The sequence below is a fragment of the Schistocerca cancellata genome, chromosome 8 (genome assembly GCF_023864275.1).
Source record: "Schistocerca cancellata isolate TAMUIC-IGC-003103 chromosome 8, iqSchCanc2.1, whole genome shotgun sequence".
Classification (NCBI taxonomy): domain Eukaryota; kingdom Metazoa; phylum Arthropoda; class Insecta; order Orthoptera; family Acrididae; genus Schistocerca; species Schistocerca cancellata.
In genome coordinates, this window is record NC_064633.1 from 612,913,891 (window position 1) to 612,930,697 (window position 16,807).

Here is a 16,807-nt window from a genome sequence, read left to right on the forward strand (position 1 = left end):
ATAGGAATTTATGTAGCTTAGCAATTAATAATAAACTCGGCACGTATGTGGCCCGAAGTGTGCCAGCCCCAACACCAATATTGGCTCATCAGTAAAAAAACGGTTGACTACCACTGCTACAACATACTGGACTCATAACAATGCAGCTATACGGGTTTATGTTTCCCTCAATCGCCTAAGGCAAACACTGGGGCGATTCCTTTGGAATTAAACGGCCGATTTCCTTCCCAATGCTTCCATCATCGCTTGCTCTCCGTTTCTAATGACCTAGTCTCGTCAGGGGCGCGCTAAACACTAACCATCATTTTCTCATGTGTTATTACGCCATTCTCGTTAACCGGGGTGCGAGAATTGGCGGTGTTCACCATTTACGTGCCAATACATTCACTGCTCTTACGCTTAACAGCTGTTTTGTTTCCTTACAACGCCTTCTTTTCCGTCGGTTTACGTGCCCATTCAGATGAATTTTTTTATGACGGTGAGGTGCGGGTGTAGGGCGGGGGAGATTAGGGTTTTTCCGTCGCTGTCACTATTTCACTGTGAGTGTACCCGTTCTTTTGAAAATATGTGTTTTAAACGAATGCTGCAATTACTTGCGGCTCAAGTGAATTTCGCCGCATAAAACGGAGCGCGCCGCCCTCGTAAAAACGCGCCAGAGATAACATTATCTGCGGCGAGCGGCGTATGTGGGTCCCGGAAGCGCGCAGCCGGCCGATAGCCGGCGTGCATTGTCGGCGCCACAGATCCACGCCGGCGCCTATCTGATGATGGCGGCGCGCCGCCGCACCGCACCGCAGCTTCCCATTCGTGCTCCACGCCGCCCCCCCTCCCCCCCTCACTCTTTTTATGCTAATCACTTCCCGACAGTCCTCCCCGGCGCACCGCAATTGCTTGCATTGCCTCGTTCAGCATGCGAGGTGGCCTGCGTGTTTCCACGTGTGACAACGGTCTTGTGATAAATTCCAAAACGGAAACTGACCCCGTCGTATTTTTGGTGGGACTGGTAAAGTTACCTCAGGATATTGGTCAACTGAACCTACCGATACCCGGTGTCGGCTTCTTGCCGCAATGATAATGTGTTGTGTGGCCCCATACGTGTCCAGACGGAAAGAGAAGTGAACGCTGACTTACTTTTGCACCTGTACTAAGTTTTGGAATGTAGGTTGTGGTGACAGATTGATGTGTAGTGTAGCCAGAGTTGTAGGTTGGGTTGCAAGATTAAAGTTTGCTTGCCGGGAGAGCGGTGTGCTGACCCCACGCCCCTCCTATTCGCATCCTCCATTGAGGATGACACGGCGGTCGGATGGTCCCGGTAGGCCACTCGTGGCCTGAAGACGGAGTCGAGAGTTGCCGAAGCCCCCGAATATGAATGCAAAATCTCAAATGTGGCGCCATACTATTCTGTAGCGTAGACCGATGCCTACGTTAGGTTGAAAATTGACACTCTGGTCGTGAATTGGTGAATCGGTACCGAACGTCTTAAGTTAATGTAGAAAGATGGCGCTGCGGTTACGGCATTGGGCTGAGTGAGTGAAGTTGTGGAGCAGTTTTTAAAATAATAACAGCCAACTGTTTTTAAGTAATTGAACATTTCTCATGAATGCCGAGTTGGGAGTTCCACTTATACTGAGCGCATTTATTGAACTCGCAGATTACGGTCCTTTACAAGATGTGTTGCTTTCATGCCCACCAAACACGTTATGACGACATATCAGCCAGCTACAGAGGGTGCGTTCACTACACGATTGCAACTTAGGATATATCTCCGACCGAATATAGGATTAGTCAAAAGGGACTTCACAACTTGAGAATGATATAGAAATTTATTGAGATAACTTACAAAACCAGTATTATTATTATTGTGGTCTTCAGTCCTGAGACTGGTTTGATGCAGCTCTCCACGCTACTCTATCCTGTGCAAGCTTCTTCATCTCCCAGTACCTACTGCAACCTACATCCTTCTGAATCTACTTAGTGTATTCATCTCTTGGTCTCCCCCTACGATTTTTACCCTCCACACTGCCCTCCAATACTAAATTGGTGATCCCTTGATGCCTCAGAACATGTCCTACCAACCGATCCCTTCTTATGGTCAAGTTGTGCCACAAGCTTCTCTTGTCCCCAATTCTATGCAATACCTCCTCATTAGTTAAGTGATCTACCCACCTAATCTTCAGCATTCTTCTGTAGCACCACATTTCGAAAGCTTCTATTCTCTTCTTGTCTAAACTATTTACCGTCCATGTTTCACTTCCATACATGGCTACACTCCATACAAATACTTTCAGAAATGACTTCCTGACACTTAAATCTATACTCGATGTTAACAAATTTTTCTTCTTCAGAAACGCTTTCCTTGCGATTGCCAGTCTACATTTTATATCGTCTCTACTTCGACCATCATCAGTTATTTTGCTCCCCAAATAGCAAAACTCCTTTACTACTTTAAGTGTCTCATTTCCTAATCTAATACCCTCAGCATTACCCGACTTAATTCGACTACGTTCCATTATCCTCGTTTTGCTTTTGTTGATGTTCATCTTATATCCTCCCTTCAAGACACCATCCATTCCGTTCAACTGCTCTTCCAAGTCCTTTGCTGTCTCTGACAGAATTACAATGTCATCGGCGAACCTCGAAGTTTTTATTTCTTCTCCATGGATTTTAATATCTACTATGAATTTTTCTTTTGTTTCCTTTACTGCTTGATCAATATACAGATTGAATAACATCGGGGAGAGGCTACAACCCTGTCTTACTCCCTTCCCAACCACTGCTTCCCTTTCATGTCCCTCGACTCTTATAACTGCCATCTGGTTTCTGTACAAATTGTAAATAGACTTTCGCTTCCTGTATTTTACCCCTGCCACCTTTAGAATTTGAAAGAGAGTATTCCAATCAACATTGTCAAAAGCTTTCTCTGGGTCTACAAATGCTAGAAACGTAGGTTTGCCTTTCCTTAATCTTTCTTCTAAGATTAGTCGTAAGGTCAGTATTGCCTTACGTGTTCCAACATTTCTACGGAATCCAAACTGATCTTCCCCGAGGTCGGCTTCTACTAGTTTTTCCATTCGTCTGTAAAGAATTCGTGTTAGTATTTTGCAGCTTTGGCTTATTAAACTGATTGTTCGGTAATTTTCACATCTGTCAACACCTGCTTTCTTTGGGATTGGAATTATTATATTCTTCTTGAAGTCTGAGGGTATTTCGCCTGTTTCATACATCTTGCTCACCAGATGGTAGAGTTTTGTCAGGACTGGCTCTCCCAAGGCCGTCAGTAGTTCCAATGGAATGTTGTCTACTCCGGGGGCCTTTTTCGACTCAGGTCTTTCAGTGCTCTGTCAAATTCTTCAAGCAGTATCGTATCTCCCATTTCATCTTCATCTACATCCTCTTCCATTTCCATAATATTGTCCTCAAGTACATCGCCCTTGTATAGACGCTCTATATACTCCTTCCACCTTTCTGCTTTCCCTTCTTTGCTTAGAACTGGGTTTCCATCTGAACTCTTGATGTTCATACAAGTGGTTCTCTTACCTCCAAAGGTCTCTTTAATTTTCCTGTTGGCAGTATCTATCTTACCCCTAGTGATACGCGCCTCTACATCCTTACATTTGTCCTCTAGCCATCCCTGCTTAGCCATTTTGCACTTCCTGTCGATCTCGTTTTTGAGACGTTTGTATTCCTTTTTGCCTGCTTCATTTACTGCATTTTTATATTTTCTCCTTTCATCAATTAAATTCAATATTTCTTCTGTTACCCAAGGATTTCTACTAGCCCCCGTCTTTTTACCTACTTGATCCTCTGCTGCCTTCACTATTTCATCCCTCAAAGCTACCCATTCTTCTTCTACTGTATTTCTTTCCCCCATTCCTGTCAATTGTTCCCTTATGCTCTCCCTGAAACTCTGTACAACCTCTGGTTCTTTCAGTTTATCCAGGTCCCATCTCCTTAAATTCTCACCTTTTTGCAGCTTCTTCAGTTTTAACGTACAGGTCATAACCAATACATTGTTGTCAGAGTCCACATCTGCCCCTGGAAATGTATTACAATTTGAAACCTGGTTCCTAAATCTCTGTCTTACCATTATATAATCTATCTGATACCTTTTAGTATCTCCAGGGTTCTTCCATGTATACAACCTTCTATCATGATTCTTAAACCAAGTGTTAGCTATGATTAAGTTGTGCTCTGCGCAAAATTCTACCAGGCGGCTTCCTCTTTCATTTCTTAGCCCCAATCCATATTCACCTATGTTTCCTTCTCTCCCTTTTCCTACACTCGAATTCCAGTCACCCATGACTATTAAATTTTCGTCTCCCTTCACTATCTGAATAATTTCTTTTATTTCATCATACATTTCTTCAATTTCTTCGTCATCTGCAGAGCTAGTTGGCATATAAACTTGGACTACTGTAGTAGGTGTGGGCTTCGTATCTATCTTGGCCACAATAATGCGTTCACTATGCTGTTTGTAGTAGCTTACCCACATTCCTATTTTCCTATTCATTATTAAACCTACTCCTGCATTACCCCTATTTGACTTTGTGTTTATAACCCTGTAGTCACCTGACCAGAAGTCTTGTTCCACCTGCCACCGAACTTCACTAATTCCCACTATATCTAACTTTAACCTATCCATTTCCCTTTTTAAATTTTCTAACCTACCTGCCCGATTAAGGGATCTGACATTCCACGCTCCGATCCGTAGAACGCCAGTTTTCTTTCTCCTGATAACGACATCCTCTTGAGTAGTCCCCGCCCGGAGATCCGAATGGGGGACTATTTTACCTCCGGAATATTTTACCCAAGAGGACGCCATCATCATTTAATCATACAGTAAAGCTGCATGCCCTCGGGAAAAATTACGGCCGTAGTTTCCCCTTGCTTTCAGCCGTTCGCAGTACCAGCACAGCAAGGCCGTTTTGGTTATTGTTGCAAGGCCAGATCAGTCAATCATCCAGACTGTTGCCCTTGAAACTACTGAAAAGGCTGCTGCCCCTCTTCAGGAACCACATGTTTGTCTGGCCTCTCAACAGATACCCCTCCGTTGTGGTTGTACCTACGGTACGGCTATCTGCATCGCTGAGGCACGCAAGCCTCCCCACCAACGGCAAGGTCCATGGTTCATGGGGGGGGGGGGGGGGGACAAAACCAGTGGACGTGTCATTTTGTAGCCGAGGACCATCAAGTTTCACATAAAGAGACAATTGTCATTTTGGTTAGATGTGACTACCATTTGTAATGCGGCAAACATCCCACCGATCATCGGTTTGTTCCCACACTCGTTGCAGCAAATAGGGCGTAACTCGTGCAACGGCAGCGTAGATGTGATTTTTCGGATAGACTGAATTGTTTAGTAGGGGAGGAACATACAAACGGTCTTTAATGGAACCCCAGAGAGGGAAATCCAGTAGTGTGTAGTCTGGGGAGCGAGGTGGCCATACGATTAGCCCTTGACGGCAAATCCACCGATCTGGGAAGCGATTATCGAGGAAGCCTCACACTTCCGTCAGGAAATGAGATTGTGCACCATCTTGCTGGTAGTAAATCATCCCACATCGGTCATCTTCATCGATCTGTAGAATTAAAAAGTTTCAAGCAACCAAAACTAACAGCGGGCACGCTCAACACTAGTGAAAGGAGCCATTTAAACTGTGCACTATAGACGTGGCTAAAAGTAACTGAACTGATAAAAATAACCAGTTTCTGGGAAGTAGCAGTTACTGTAATAACCGCATTTAACCGCTCATCCGATAATACCAGTTATTTTAATGGCTGCCAATAGCGCATCGCGCCATCTTTTTATCGGAGATCGTACTACGCTCTCGCGTCGTCTCAGATCTGACTACAAAGGAGAGGGACGGGGCATCTAGAAGGTGTTTTACAGCTCATGGAAATGACTGCGCGCCATTTGTTTGTAGATGTCTGTTCCACGCTTTCGTGCGCTCTCACTACCGTCTGCACAAACAAAGTTGGTGTCAGCGCGGTGGCTGAGGGGAGAGACCATAATGGCATTTCACACGTACGGTCGTTCCCATCAGCCACCGCGCCCTGTGTCAACTTAGTCTGGGCAGATAGTACAAATAGAGCGACCATAAGGAATTCGTGCGACTATGGAAATAACGGTCAGGCGTCGGTGTTTTCCTGTGGCGGGTATCTTACTCGGTCACATTTCTTGTTCTCTGGGAGTTTATGGCCTGCCACTACAAGTAGGCTAGAAGTTGGTAACTGTGTTCGGACTCCAGTTAAATGTCGCAGAAGCCGGCGATACACTATGTGATCGAAAGTATCCAGACAACCCCAAACATTTTTGTGGTAAGTTCCTATGGGACCAAACTGCTGAGGTCATCTGTCCTGTCCCTAGGCTTACACACTACTTAATCTACTGACTTACGCTAAGGACAACACACACACAGGAAATACAAGAAGTCTATGACAGTGTTTTTAAGGAAAGGTACAATACTAGTCAGAAACCGAGCGGGGTGGCGCAGTGGTTAGACACTGGACTCGCATTCGGGAGGACTACGGTTCAATCCCGCGTCCGGCCATCCTGATTTAGGTTTTCCGTGATTTCCCTAAATCATTCCAGGCAAATGCCGGGATGGTTCCTCTGAAAGGGCACGGCCGACTTCCTACCCAATCCTTCCCTAATCCGATGAGACCGATGACCACGCTGTCTGGTCTCCTTCCCCAAACCAACCAACCAACCAACTTGTCAGAAGATTAAATGCACTCGGTCTTTTCATTGTTTTGTACCCCATTCATACACTTACTGAAGTGTAAGATCACATCAACTTCGCCTGATAGTGAACTTCATCAGTATGGAAAACTTGCACAACTGGTTCTTCAAAATAAAGATATAGTGGCTTGTGTTTATGATGAACAGTGATGGATTGGCGAAGTTGATAATATCGACTGTCAAAGTCCAGATTTACGTGTTGTATTTTATCACCCTCTAGGACCAACGACATCTTTTTAAAAAATTGAGAAGGATCAAGTTTGAATGCCACTTAAAAATGTACTAAGGAAGCCGTCTCCCATGGAATTTTCGGGAGGACGACGGTTCAATCCCGCGTCCGGCCATCCTGATTTAGGTTTTCCGTGATTTCCCTAAATCCCTTCAGGCAAATGCCGGGATGGTTCCTTAGAAAGGGCACGACCGATTTCCTTCCCCATCCTTCCCTAATCCGAGCTTGTGCTCCGTCTCTAATGACCTCTTTGTCGACGGGACGTTAAACAGTAATCTCCTCCTCCTACCATGGAATTTACAACTGTGACTGGACGAACTTATAATCTAACACCCCAACTGGGTGAAAAAATTTCTTAAATTTTCAATGAGCGATGTACGAAAAATAAATAACATGTTGTTGTTGTCTTCAGTCCTGAGACTGGTTTGATGCAGCTTTCCATGCTACTCTATCCTGTACAAGCTTCTCCATCTCCCAGTACTTATTGCAACCTGCATCCTTCTGAATCTGCTTAGTATATTCATCTCTTGGTCTCCCTCTGCGATTTTTACCCGCCATGCTGCCCTCCAATGCTAAATTTGTGATCCCTTGATGCCTCAGAACATGTCCTACCAACCGGTTCCCTCTTCTTGTCAAGTTGTGCCACAAACTTCTCTTCTCCCCAATTCTATTCAATACCTCCTCATTAGTTATGTGATCTACCCACCTAATCTTCAGCATTCTTCCTTGGGTATAAAAAGTTTTTTTTGTGTCACATACACAATTTAATTATTGTGACAAGACAGTCCCTAAACTGACCGACTCATTTGTATCAAAAATATCAAGTTTCGAATTTTGACACCCCCCCCTCGATAAATTTTTGCCGACGCGATTGCCCTCCACGACGTCTTAGCTCCTAGGTTTCCGAAGTACTGGTAAATTGATTCACCTATGCCACGTTCAACGACAACGCGACAATCTTCGTAGTCATTCCCATCAAATAGTAACAGTTTTGTCAGTTTAATAGTAACAGTTTTGTCGGTTTAATAACATTACGAAGAGTCAAACTTTGTTTATGTTACTTACTAGAAAACAATAGCAAACAGTAGAATTTATTGTAACTATGTTAAAAGGTGTCGCATGTTACACCGTGGAAAATGCCCTCACAGTAAATATAATTTTAAAACGATTTAGAATTTTTTCCGATTTTGTGTTCTGTAATAGACGTAGGTGAAGTATCGACTCCGGAATAAGAACAGTAAAACGTGACGCCCTTTCCACTCAATTCTGAGGCAGCTGTTAATGTGTTCATAATTCCATACAAACAATAATCCGCCTCTTTTATTCCAGCTCTATGGATGTATAAAAGGAAACGTATTTGTGAAAGTGTCCTTTCATGAGACATCAGTGTAAACTCCTTGTAAAGATTACACATGTATTCTAGCGTCTCAGATTACATACACGACGGTACCGCTGAGAATAAGATCGCATCTGTTTCATGTAAGATACAGCACTCCTGCAAATGCGGATATGTTTCCCACATCAGGGCGTGTCTCGTAGGCTGAGCCTGCGGCCCACGTCTGAACAGTAGCGTGTCGCTTCATTTTGTTCACAAAGGCGGGCGATGAACTGTACAAGATCCAAAGCACCCTCTGCATCCTCTGTCCCTCTTACAATGACTGTTCCAGTTCTGATCAGCGATGGCGGGTAAGCGACCAAGTAAGAGATACGAACACTTCCTAACGTGTAAGGTTATTCCTCGCAAAGAATATTAATTTTTGCTGCCAGCTGCATTATTAATGTTATTTTATTTTTATAAGCGCAATGCGAGAATTTCTCATTTTAAGGTGCACGTATTTACAGTTGTTTTCTTTCTGTTATCATTTAAACTATGGTAATTTTTACATGCCGTATAATACCTGTTTGGCGCTGCAGTAGCTCGCTCTGACCTGACATCGTCATTTGAGGAAACAGACGAACAGGAATACGTTAAAGAAGCTATTTTGCTTCTGCGTCTGTACTCCGTAATACACCTGACGGTGTGTGGCGGAGGGTACTTCTGGAACCACTAACTGATCCCCCTTTCCTGTTCCAGTCACGAAAATTGCATGGGAAAAATGATGTCGATAAAGGTCGTTGTGATATCTGATATCCCAGAGTTTCTCGTTGCGGTCATTTCACGAGAGGGTGTGTGAGATAAAAGCAATATATTGGCCGAGGCGTCCTGGATCTTTAATCAATAAACCTGTCTGTGATGCACAACACCTCTCTTGTAGTTTCTGCCTATGGAGTTCGTTGAGCATCTCCGTAAGGCTATCGCGCCGACTGAACCATCCCGTGACGAAACGCGCCGTTTTTCGTTGGAACTTCTTTCTCTCTTCCGTTAATCCTACTTGGCAGGATCCCAGACTAATGAACAATACTCACATACACGTTGGCCGAGTATTGTGGATAAATTATATTTCCTTAAGATCCTCAGTCTCGCGTATGCTTTGCCTACTGTTTGTGTTATGTAGTCATTCCACTTTAGGTTGCTGTGGATGGTTACTGCTAGGTAGTTCCAGTTATTTGTCGTCAATCGCGTAATCGAACAGAAAAGGGTCTCTTCACTTATGCGCAATGCGTTATAGATTTATTTACTTTCAGGAGCGACTACCAGTCGTGAATCCTGTGCAAGTCTTCCTATGTGCAGCACTATCGACCGTGAATATCCTCACTTATCCTCCAACGTCATCCACTAGATCACTAACATACGTTGTAAACGTTAGCTGTCTTGTGACACTCCTTTGGGGTACTCCCGAAATTACGCTTACATTTGTCGGTGTTGTTGCACTAAGAACGGTGTTGAGTTCTCAGTTCTATCCACAAAAAAGTCCTTATCCAATCACAACTTTGGTCCGATAATCGATAAAATCTTATTTTGTTCACTAAACGATAGTGCGGGACTGCATCGAATGCCTTGCGGAAATCAGAGAACACGGAATCAACCTGGGCGCCCTTGTCAACGGTTCAGTGACGTAGTCCGACAATCAAGCGAATGTGTCCGATTACCTTTCTTGAGAAAGGGAAACACCTGACTTACCCTTAGTTGCTCCAGCCACCTACCATAAACTCCTACTAGAAGGGGAGCAAGTTCTTTTGCATAAGCTATAGAACCTCACAGGTATGTCAGCAGGTCCAGTCGCCTTTCCACCGTTGAGCAGTGGATTTTCTATTGCGCGATCGCTTATCTCAGTGTCTGCCATTGCGGCATTCGTGCGATGATTGAAAGCAGGAAAACGTATTGCGGCCTTCTGCAGTCAAACAATTTCGGAAAAACGAATTCAGTATTTCGGTCTCCTCTCTGTCATCTTCTGTTTTGGTGTCAGTATGATATATGAGCAAAAAATTGTTCTTTTGTCTACATTAAAGTCTGGTATTTGAAATTAACTGATGAAGCTTTTCTTCTGTGTCCTTAAAAATATATGAATAAACTTTTTGAATCACTTTTCATTCAATATATTATTTCCTGAGTCTTTTATGATGGCAAAACATCTCCTTCATTTCTCTAGAAAATCCATTCTGTAACCTTTCTTTTAACGATAAAGGATCTTAACTCTAACTTTATTTCGGTCCATACGTGGCCTGCACTACCTTGTCTGTGTGAGTCTATTGGGGATTTTGTATGTCCATTAACTATGTATACATTGATGTATTCCGTTTATCTGGTTAGAAAAACTCTCTAGTTCGTCATATGTATTACTGGGAACATATCCATATTTTATATATTCTTGCTTCTACTTATAGGTCTTGAAGAAAGTATAACCCTGGCTACTGAGATTTGTGTTTTCCTGCGCCAGTTTTATATGACGTCGTTTTCTTTACTATTCATCTTATATATCTTAAGAAGTTTCCATTATGGAATTATTCGGGACAGTATTATTTCTTCTTTGGTATTTTGAATGATAATCATGCAGCCATCTTCAAGGTGAATCGGCGTAGCCGATGGGTTGACTTTCGCATCATTCATGGAATGACCAGCGGAAAAAAACTTCAGCGACTGCGCGTAAGTTGGGCTGTAAAAGGCGTGTGTGTCGCTGGTGTTCGATGCGCCGTTTTTGTACAGTGCGTGCTCTTTCTGCTGTGTCACGCTTATTAGACTGACGAGGAATTTCATAAATACCCCGCCTTTCATAATAGCAAATCATCTTTCATAGAGCACATAAGACCTGCCGTCTTGACCGGTGTGCGGAAGAGCACATACATTTTTTTCTCCTTCATTATTCTGTCAATTTTTGAATAAGATTTTCCGGCGTACTGTAAAAAACCGTTGACTTTACGTCTCTTTCTTACTGCTTCTCCTTTTCTTGGGTTGGCGTTTCCGCGGTAGGTTTTATGTTCTGTCAAGCAGTGACCTGCGTGCAGCTTGTTTGTGACAGTAAATTGCACGCATACGCACCCTTAAATATTAACTTAGGTTTGTCTTTCGCTTTACAATAAAAGTGGCAAAACAAAATGTAAAATGCAGCACCTCGTACGTGAATATCAAGATCGTATATAAAAGTGTTTAAGGACAAACATTTCGAAAGGAGAATAATGGCTTTAGACATGTCAGGCTTTTAAAAATTATTTTGGTCCTCTGTATTGTGACTATATGGCAGTTCAGCAGAAACTGATTTTATTGTTAGTAACAAAAATCATTAAGAAATAAATAAAGACATGCCAAAAGTTCTATTTTTTTCACAATACTCATTTTCAGTGCTACTGTATGTTCGATGCTCTGTTGCATGTCCCTAGACTTGTTCCGAGTCCCAAATCGTGAAGAAAATGTTTCTAACATTCATTACTAGATGGCGCATGGTGTTTGTGCTAAGCAGTGCTTCCGTGTGGAGATCTTAAGTGCCATGCGTCAAGGTCTCTTCCATTTAATTGCTGCACAGTTAGTGTGGTAAGCAGAGTGCATGTAAACTTATCTTTGCATCAACGAAACATGTTTATAATGGAAGTAGACAAATTGGATTCCAAACGTAGTAAAAAAAGTTGGAGAGATCAGCAGACAGAAAAACGTGTGTCGGGAAAATGTTACGAAAGTTACAGTATGAACCCATTCCATGTAATTCCAATGCATACGACTGACTTCTTGACTTTTAAAGATGGCGCTGAAACATTGTTGTCAGTGCAGACGTGTAACATCTTCAAATGCAGCATGATCAAAGTGTCTCATATTGATATATTTCAAATAGCTATTAAAAATTCTTACTCTAAAACAAATGAATGGAAAAATGTGAGTGTATTCAAAAGATGAAAGACCATTACTGATGTACGCCCTGCCGCACTGCATCTGAAAGATCAGCCATGTACATCATATGCAAAACAGGAAGAGCTATGGACTACGTCGCCGTTTCGTCCTCAACAGGAGAGAGATGTGTAGTGCCTACAGTAAACTTTGCAGCATCTGCTCACAAGATGGAATTGCGTAAGAAACAGAGGTCAATACTGACATTTTTTCCTGGAGCGTAATTTTGTTCCTCTCTTGTAAAAAAAAATTAAAATAATGTAAGAAGTGGCTTTGTTGCTTGCAGTTCTGCTAGTTAAAGTATTACGGCTGTATTACTGTACTTGAATTGTCATGAGTAAAACCTAGTGCATCAATATTATTGCCACTTTAAACAAAAACTTTACTACTTGCACTCAAAATTAGTCGATTCCTTGCTCTGGCGCCTAGGAAGTTGTCAGTGACTTATTTATTCTACCGCCTTAATTTTTGTAATGAAGAGGTGGGCACCATAATTCATTGTATCAGTATATAGTCCCAATTTTTTATACCAATAAAATATGTACAAAAAGAGATAAATTGTTTTTTGATTCGTCTGACAAATGTGACATTTAGGCACTTAGTTCGTTAAATGTACTGGGAAGGGGATCTTAAGAATTCCAATATCCTTAAAAAGACTTCTGCAAGATGTACGGTTACCTATGATAGACGCCACGGATTTTTCCACAGTGTTTCGCGTGGCATATGACCGTTAATGTCTACATCTGCTGATAGCAGGTCATTTTGGCGTGATTGAAACCGCCCACTAGGAAACGATTTATTGACATGTAGCCAACACGGATTCAAAAAAAATGTCGTTCTTGTGAAGCTCAGCTAGCTCTTTATTCTCCGAAAAAAGTGAGCCCTGTCGACAGGGGATGTCAAATGATTTCATACTTGAAGATATCCAGAAGCTTTTTGACACTGTTACTTACAAGCGACTTCTAATCAAATTGTGTGTCTACGGAGTATCGTGTCAGTTTTGCGGCTGGATTCGTGATTTCGTGTCAGAAAGGCTGGTACGTAGTAAGTGACGGAAAGTTATCGCGTAAAATAGAAGTAATGTCTGGCGTTGCCCAGTAGAGTGTTACAGGCCCTATGCTGTACCTGATGTACATTAACGACGGAGGAGACAATCAGAGCAGCCCTGTTAAACTGTTTGCAGAACTTGCTGTCATTTTCCGTCTTTTAAAGTCATCAGATGATCAAAACAAATAGCAAAATAATTTAGCCGAGGCATCTAGGCTGAGAAAAGGGACAGTTGACTGTAAATAATGGAAAATATCCACGTTTATTTATTTATTTTTTTAAGTCACCAGTCTTCTGGTTTGAGTCCGCCCGACACGCATTCACCTCCTGTGCCAACCTGTTCATCTCTGTGCAGCACTTACACCCTACGTCCTCAATTATCCGCCGAATGTACTACAACCTTTGTCTTCGTCTGCAGTCTTTAACCCGTACAGCTCCTTCTTGTGCCATGGAATTTGTTCCGTGATGTGTTTACGGATGTCCTATCATGCTGTCATTTCTTCTTGTCAGAGTTTCCATGTATTGCTTTCCTCGCCGATTCTGCAGAGAACCTCCTCATTGATTACCTTATTACTCTATCTAATTTTCAACAGTCTTCTGTAGCACTACATCTCAAATTCTTCTGTTCCGGTTTTCCCCACAGCCTGTGACTCACTATCATACAGTGCTGCTGCGCCCCACATGAGTACTAAAAGGAATCTTCTAAGTTTAGATTACACCATAAATCATACAAATATAACGACTGTAAATTCAACTGATTAGTTTGGGACAACAATTGAGAATAACTTAAGTTGGAACGATCACCTGGACCAAATCAAAGACTGCGATCTATTGGCAGAACACACAGAAAACGTGACACGTCTACTTAAGAGGCAGCTTACACTACGCTTGTCCGCTCTCTTCTGGAATATTGATGTGCGGGTGGGATCCGCATCAGGTGGGACTGACGGAGGACATGGGAAAAGTTCAGAGAAGGGCAGCTCGTTCTGTATTAACGTGAAATAGCGAAGAGAGTGCGACGGATGTGATACTCGAATTGTGGTGGCAGTCATTGAAACATAGGCGTTTTTTGTTGCGACGGGATCTTCTCCTGAAGTTTCAGTCACCAAAATTCTTCTCTGGGTCTGATCTCTAAAGTTAAGGAGTTTAGGCTTGAAATTGTGATGTTTTATTGATACTGAAGAAATTCACATTTGAATTTTGGGGCTGTTGAGGTCTGCTATGCTACTATTCCCAACTTTTCTAACTTGCAATTTTGTACACATGCTTCTGGTATGCTTCAGTGATGAATCTGTATTGACTGTGATGGAAGAAAGCAGCCAGTATGATCGTCGCAGACCTGGAGAGCAGTTCAAAGCTAATGTCCTGGCACATTACACATTGTTGGAGAGACAATGAGGCAAGGACAGTGCAAAGAATTCCTTCAAAAGGAATGAGTGGTTTCCTAATAAAGACGCCATTTTTATGCATGATGGGGCACCTTGCCACAAAACCAAAAGTGTTTCCAAGTACTTGTAAGAAAAGCAACTGACAGAGTTGCCCTGGCCAGGGAATAGCCCTGATATGAACCAAGTGAAAGTTTATGGGCTATTGTGAAACAGAGGATAAGGAAATTTACAGTAACCACCAAACAAGATCTCATGGAGAAACTAGAGGAAATCTGGACCATGACAGTGATATTAAAATGTCATGTGAAAAGTTAATAAAAACCATGCCAAGTAGGATAAAAATGTTGATTAAGAACAAAGACATGCATATAAAATATTGAATATAGAAATATAATCGGTATGTGGATGTAAACGTGTAATAAATCTAAAGTTTTGGGAAAATGTCTTTAGTCTAATAATTTGAACACGTCTGTAAGTGTTCGTTTCTCCCGCGCACAGCTGGAGAGTGGAACGGTAGAGAAATAGTGTGGAAGTGGTTAGATGAACCCGCTGCCAGTCACTTCATTGCGAATTTGAGAGCAATCGCGTAGATGTAGACGTGAGTGTGTGTGATATCAAGACCGTGACGCTATGTTGTTTACAGACGCGCAGAAGAGCGATCGCCTCATCCTGTGCCACAAACCTGGGGACGCGACGTTAGCTCGAGCACCCCCCCCCCTCTCTCTCTCTCCTTATATCTCCGGAGCCTCGTAGCGGCCCCTGAGAAATCAAATATCCAATAACTGTGGCGTGTTCGGCGATCCTGGAAGGCCCGGCGTGAGGGATGCGAGAGCGCACGCGCCCGCGGCTCTTTCTTTATTTTCCCTGGCCCGAAGGGCGATGACAGGGCCGGCTGGCTGGCTGGAGGGGAATTTTTTTTTCAACTTGCGCCTCCCTCGTCTCACGAGGCGGAATAAAGTCACCCCCCGGTGGGCGCCCCCCGAGAATGGCTGGCAGTAGCAGAGTGGGGGGTAAGCCGCCCCTCCCCCCTGTCATCTTCAGCTCAATCACCGCGGGAGCGCGCCGGGGCCGGGTCGCCTGCCGCTGATGGATCGTAAATGGGCCGCTCGGGAATGAGACGGGGCGGCCGGGGCAGTATTTCACTTCACTTCTCTTCTCTTGTCGCCGGGCCCCGACGTTTCGCGGCTCGCCGACCGCCGACCCCTGCCCTGCCCTGCAGCCCTCTAACCACCTCATTTTGCGCCGCATTGGCGATCAGTCACCCACGCGGTATTCTTCCCTCCCTCCAATTTGGAATTCCGATCCTTTCTGCGGCGCCGCTCATCAGTGTTCCGCCCCGCCGATTGTCGAGGAAGCCGCCTGCCGCGTTTGCCAGTCGTAGTGGACGAAGAGGATCAGCAGCTAATAAGTAACCTGGTGGCTGGAGTGTGATAGTGATGTCCATTGGAATCTTGGCTACGGTGACAGGCTGTAGTGTAGCCCGAGAACCTACGGAAGTACTAGCAGAAGTTGGAAGGTAATAAATAATATGATTGCGAGGTGGCAAAGCCATCCTTTACGTGAAATGAAGGTTGTCGTAACATCAATCTCTAATGGTAACGTGATGTCGTCGTTGCACCTTGGCACATATAAGACCCTTTTCGCCTTAAAAACTAAAACTGCAAGGTAACTTTCGAAAGCCTACGTCATACAGGGTGATTCCGTGACGATGTTTACAAACTTTCGGGGATGAGCGAGAAGGGTAAACGTATCAGTTTGAGGTATGGGACCGTCGTCCGGAAACGCCAAAATCGAAAGTTATAATTGAACATCGTTCCGATACCTCGCACGGTGCAATACGTGTACTGGGACCGTTGTTGGTGCTCAGATTGTAAGGCAGGCAAATTTCGAAGGTGGTGGTATGGATCAAAAGAAGAAAAAATGTCTAGTAAACATGAACTCGAAAATCCATACCCTAAGTGATGTGTTTCCCACTAAGCCCATGTTTACTGGACTTCTTTTCTCTTGTGGTGCACCATACTACCATGTATCAAAATATGGAAACCAAAGAGCTTGCAGTGGAAGAGAGGTGTTTCACAGTATCCAAAATGTAGTGCTCATAGCTCTTAACCCTTTTGGTGCGTGTTGTTGTTACGTATCAATGTTCC

General features: G+C 43.5%; 1 protein-coding gene across 1 annotated transcript in view; it reads left to right on the plus strand.

The window, feature by feature from the left end:
- LOC126095774 (nonsense-mediated mRNA decay factor SMG5) overlaps positions 1–16,807 on the plus strand; it is a 283,868-nt gene that overhangs the window by 221,874 nt on the left and 45,187 nt on the right. The window lies entirely within an intron of this gene.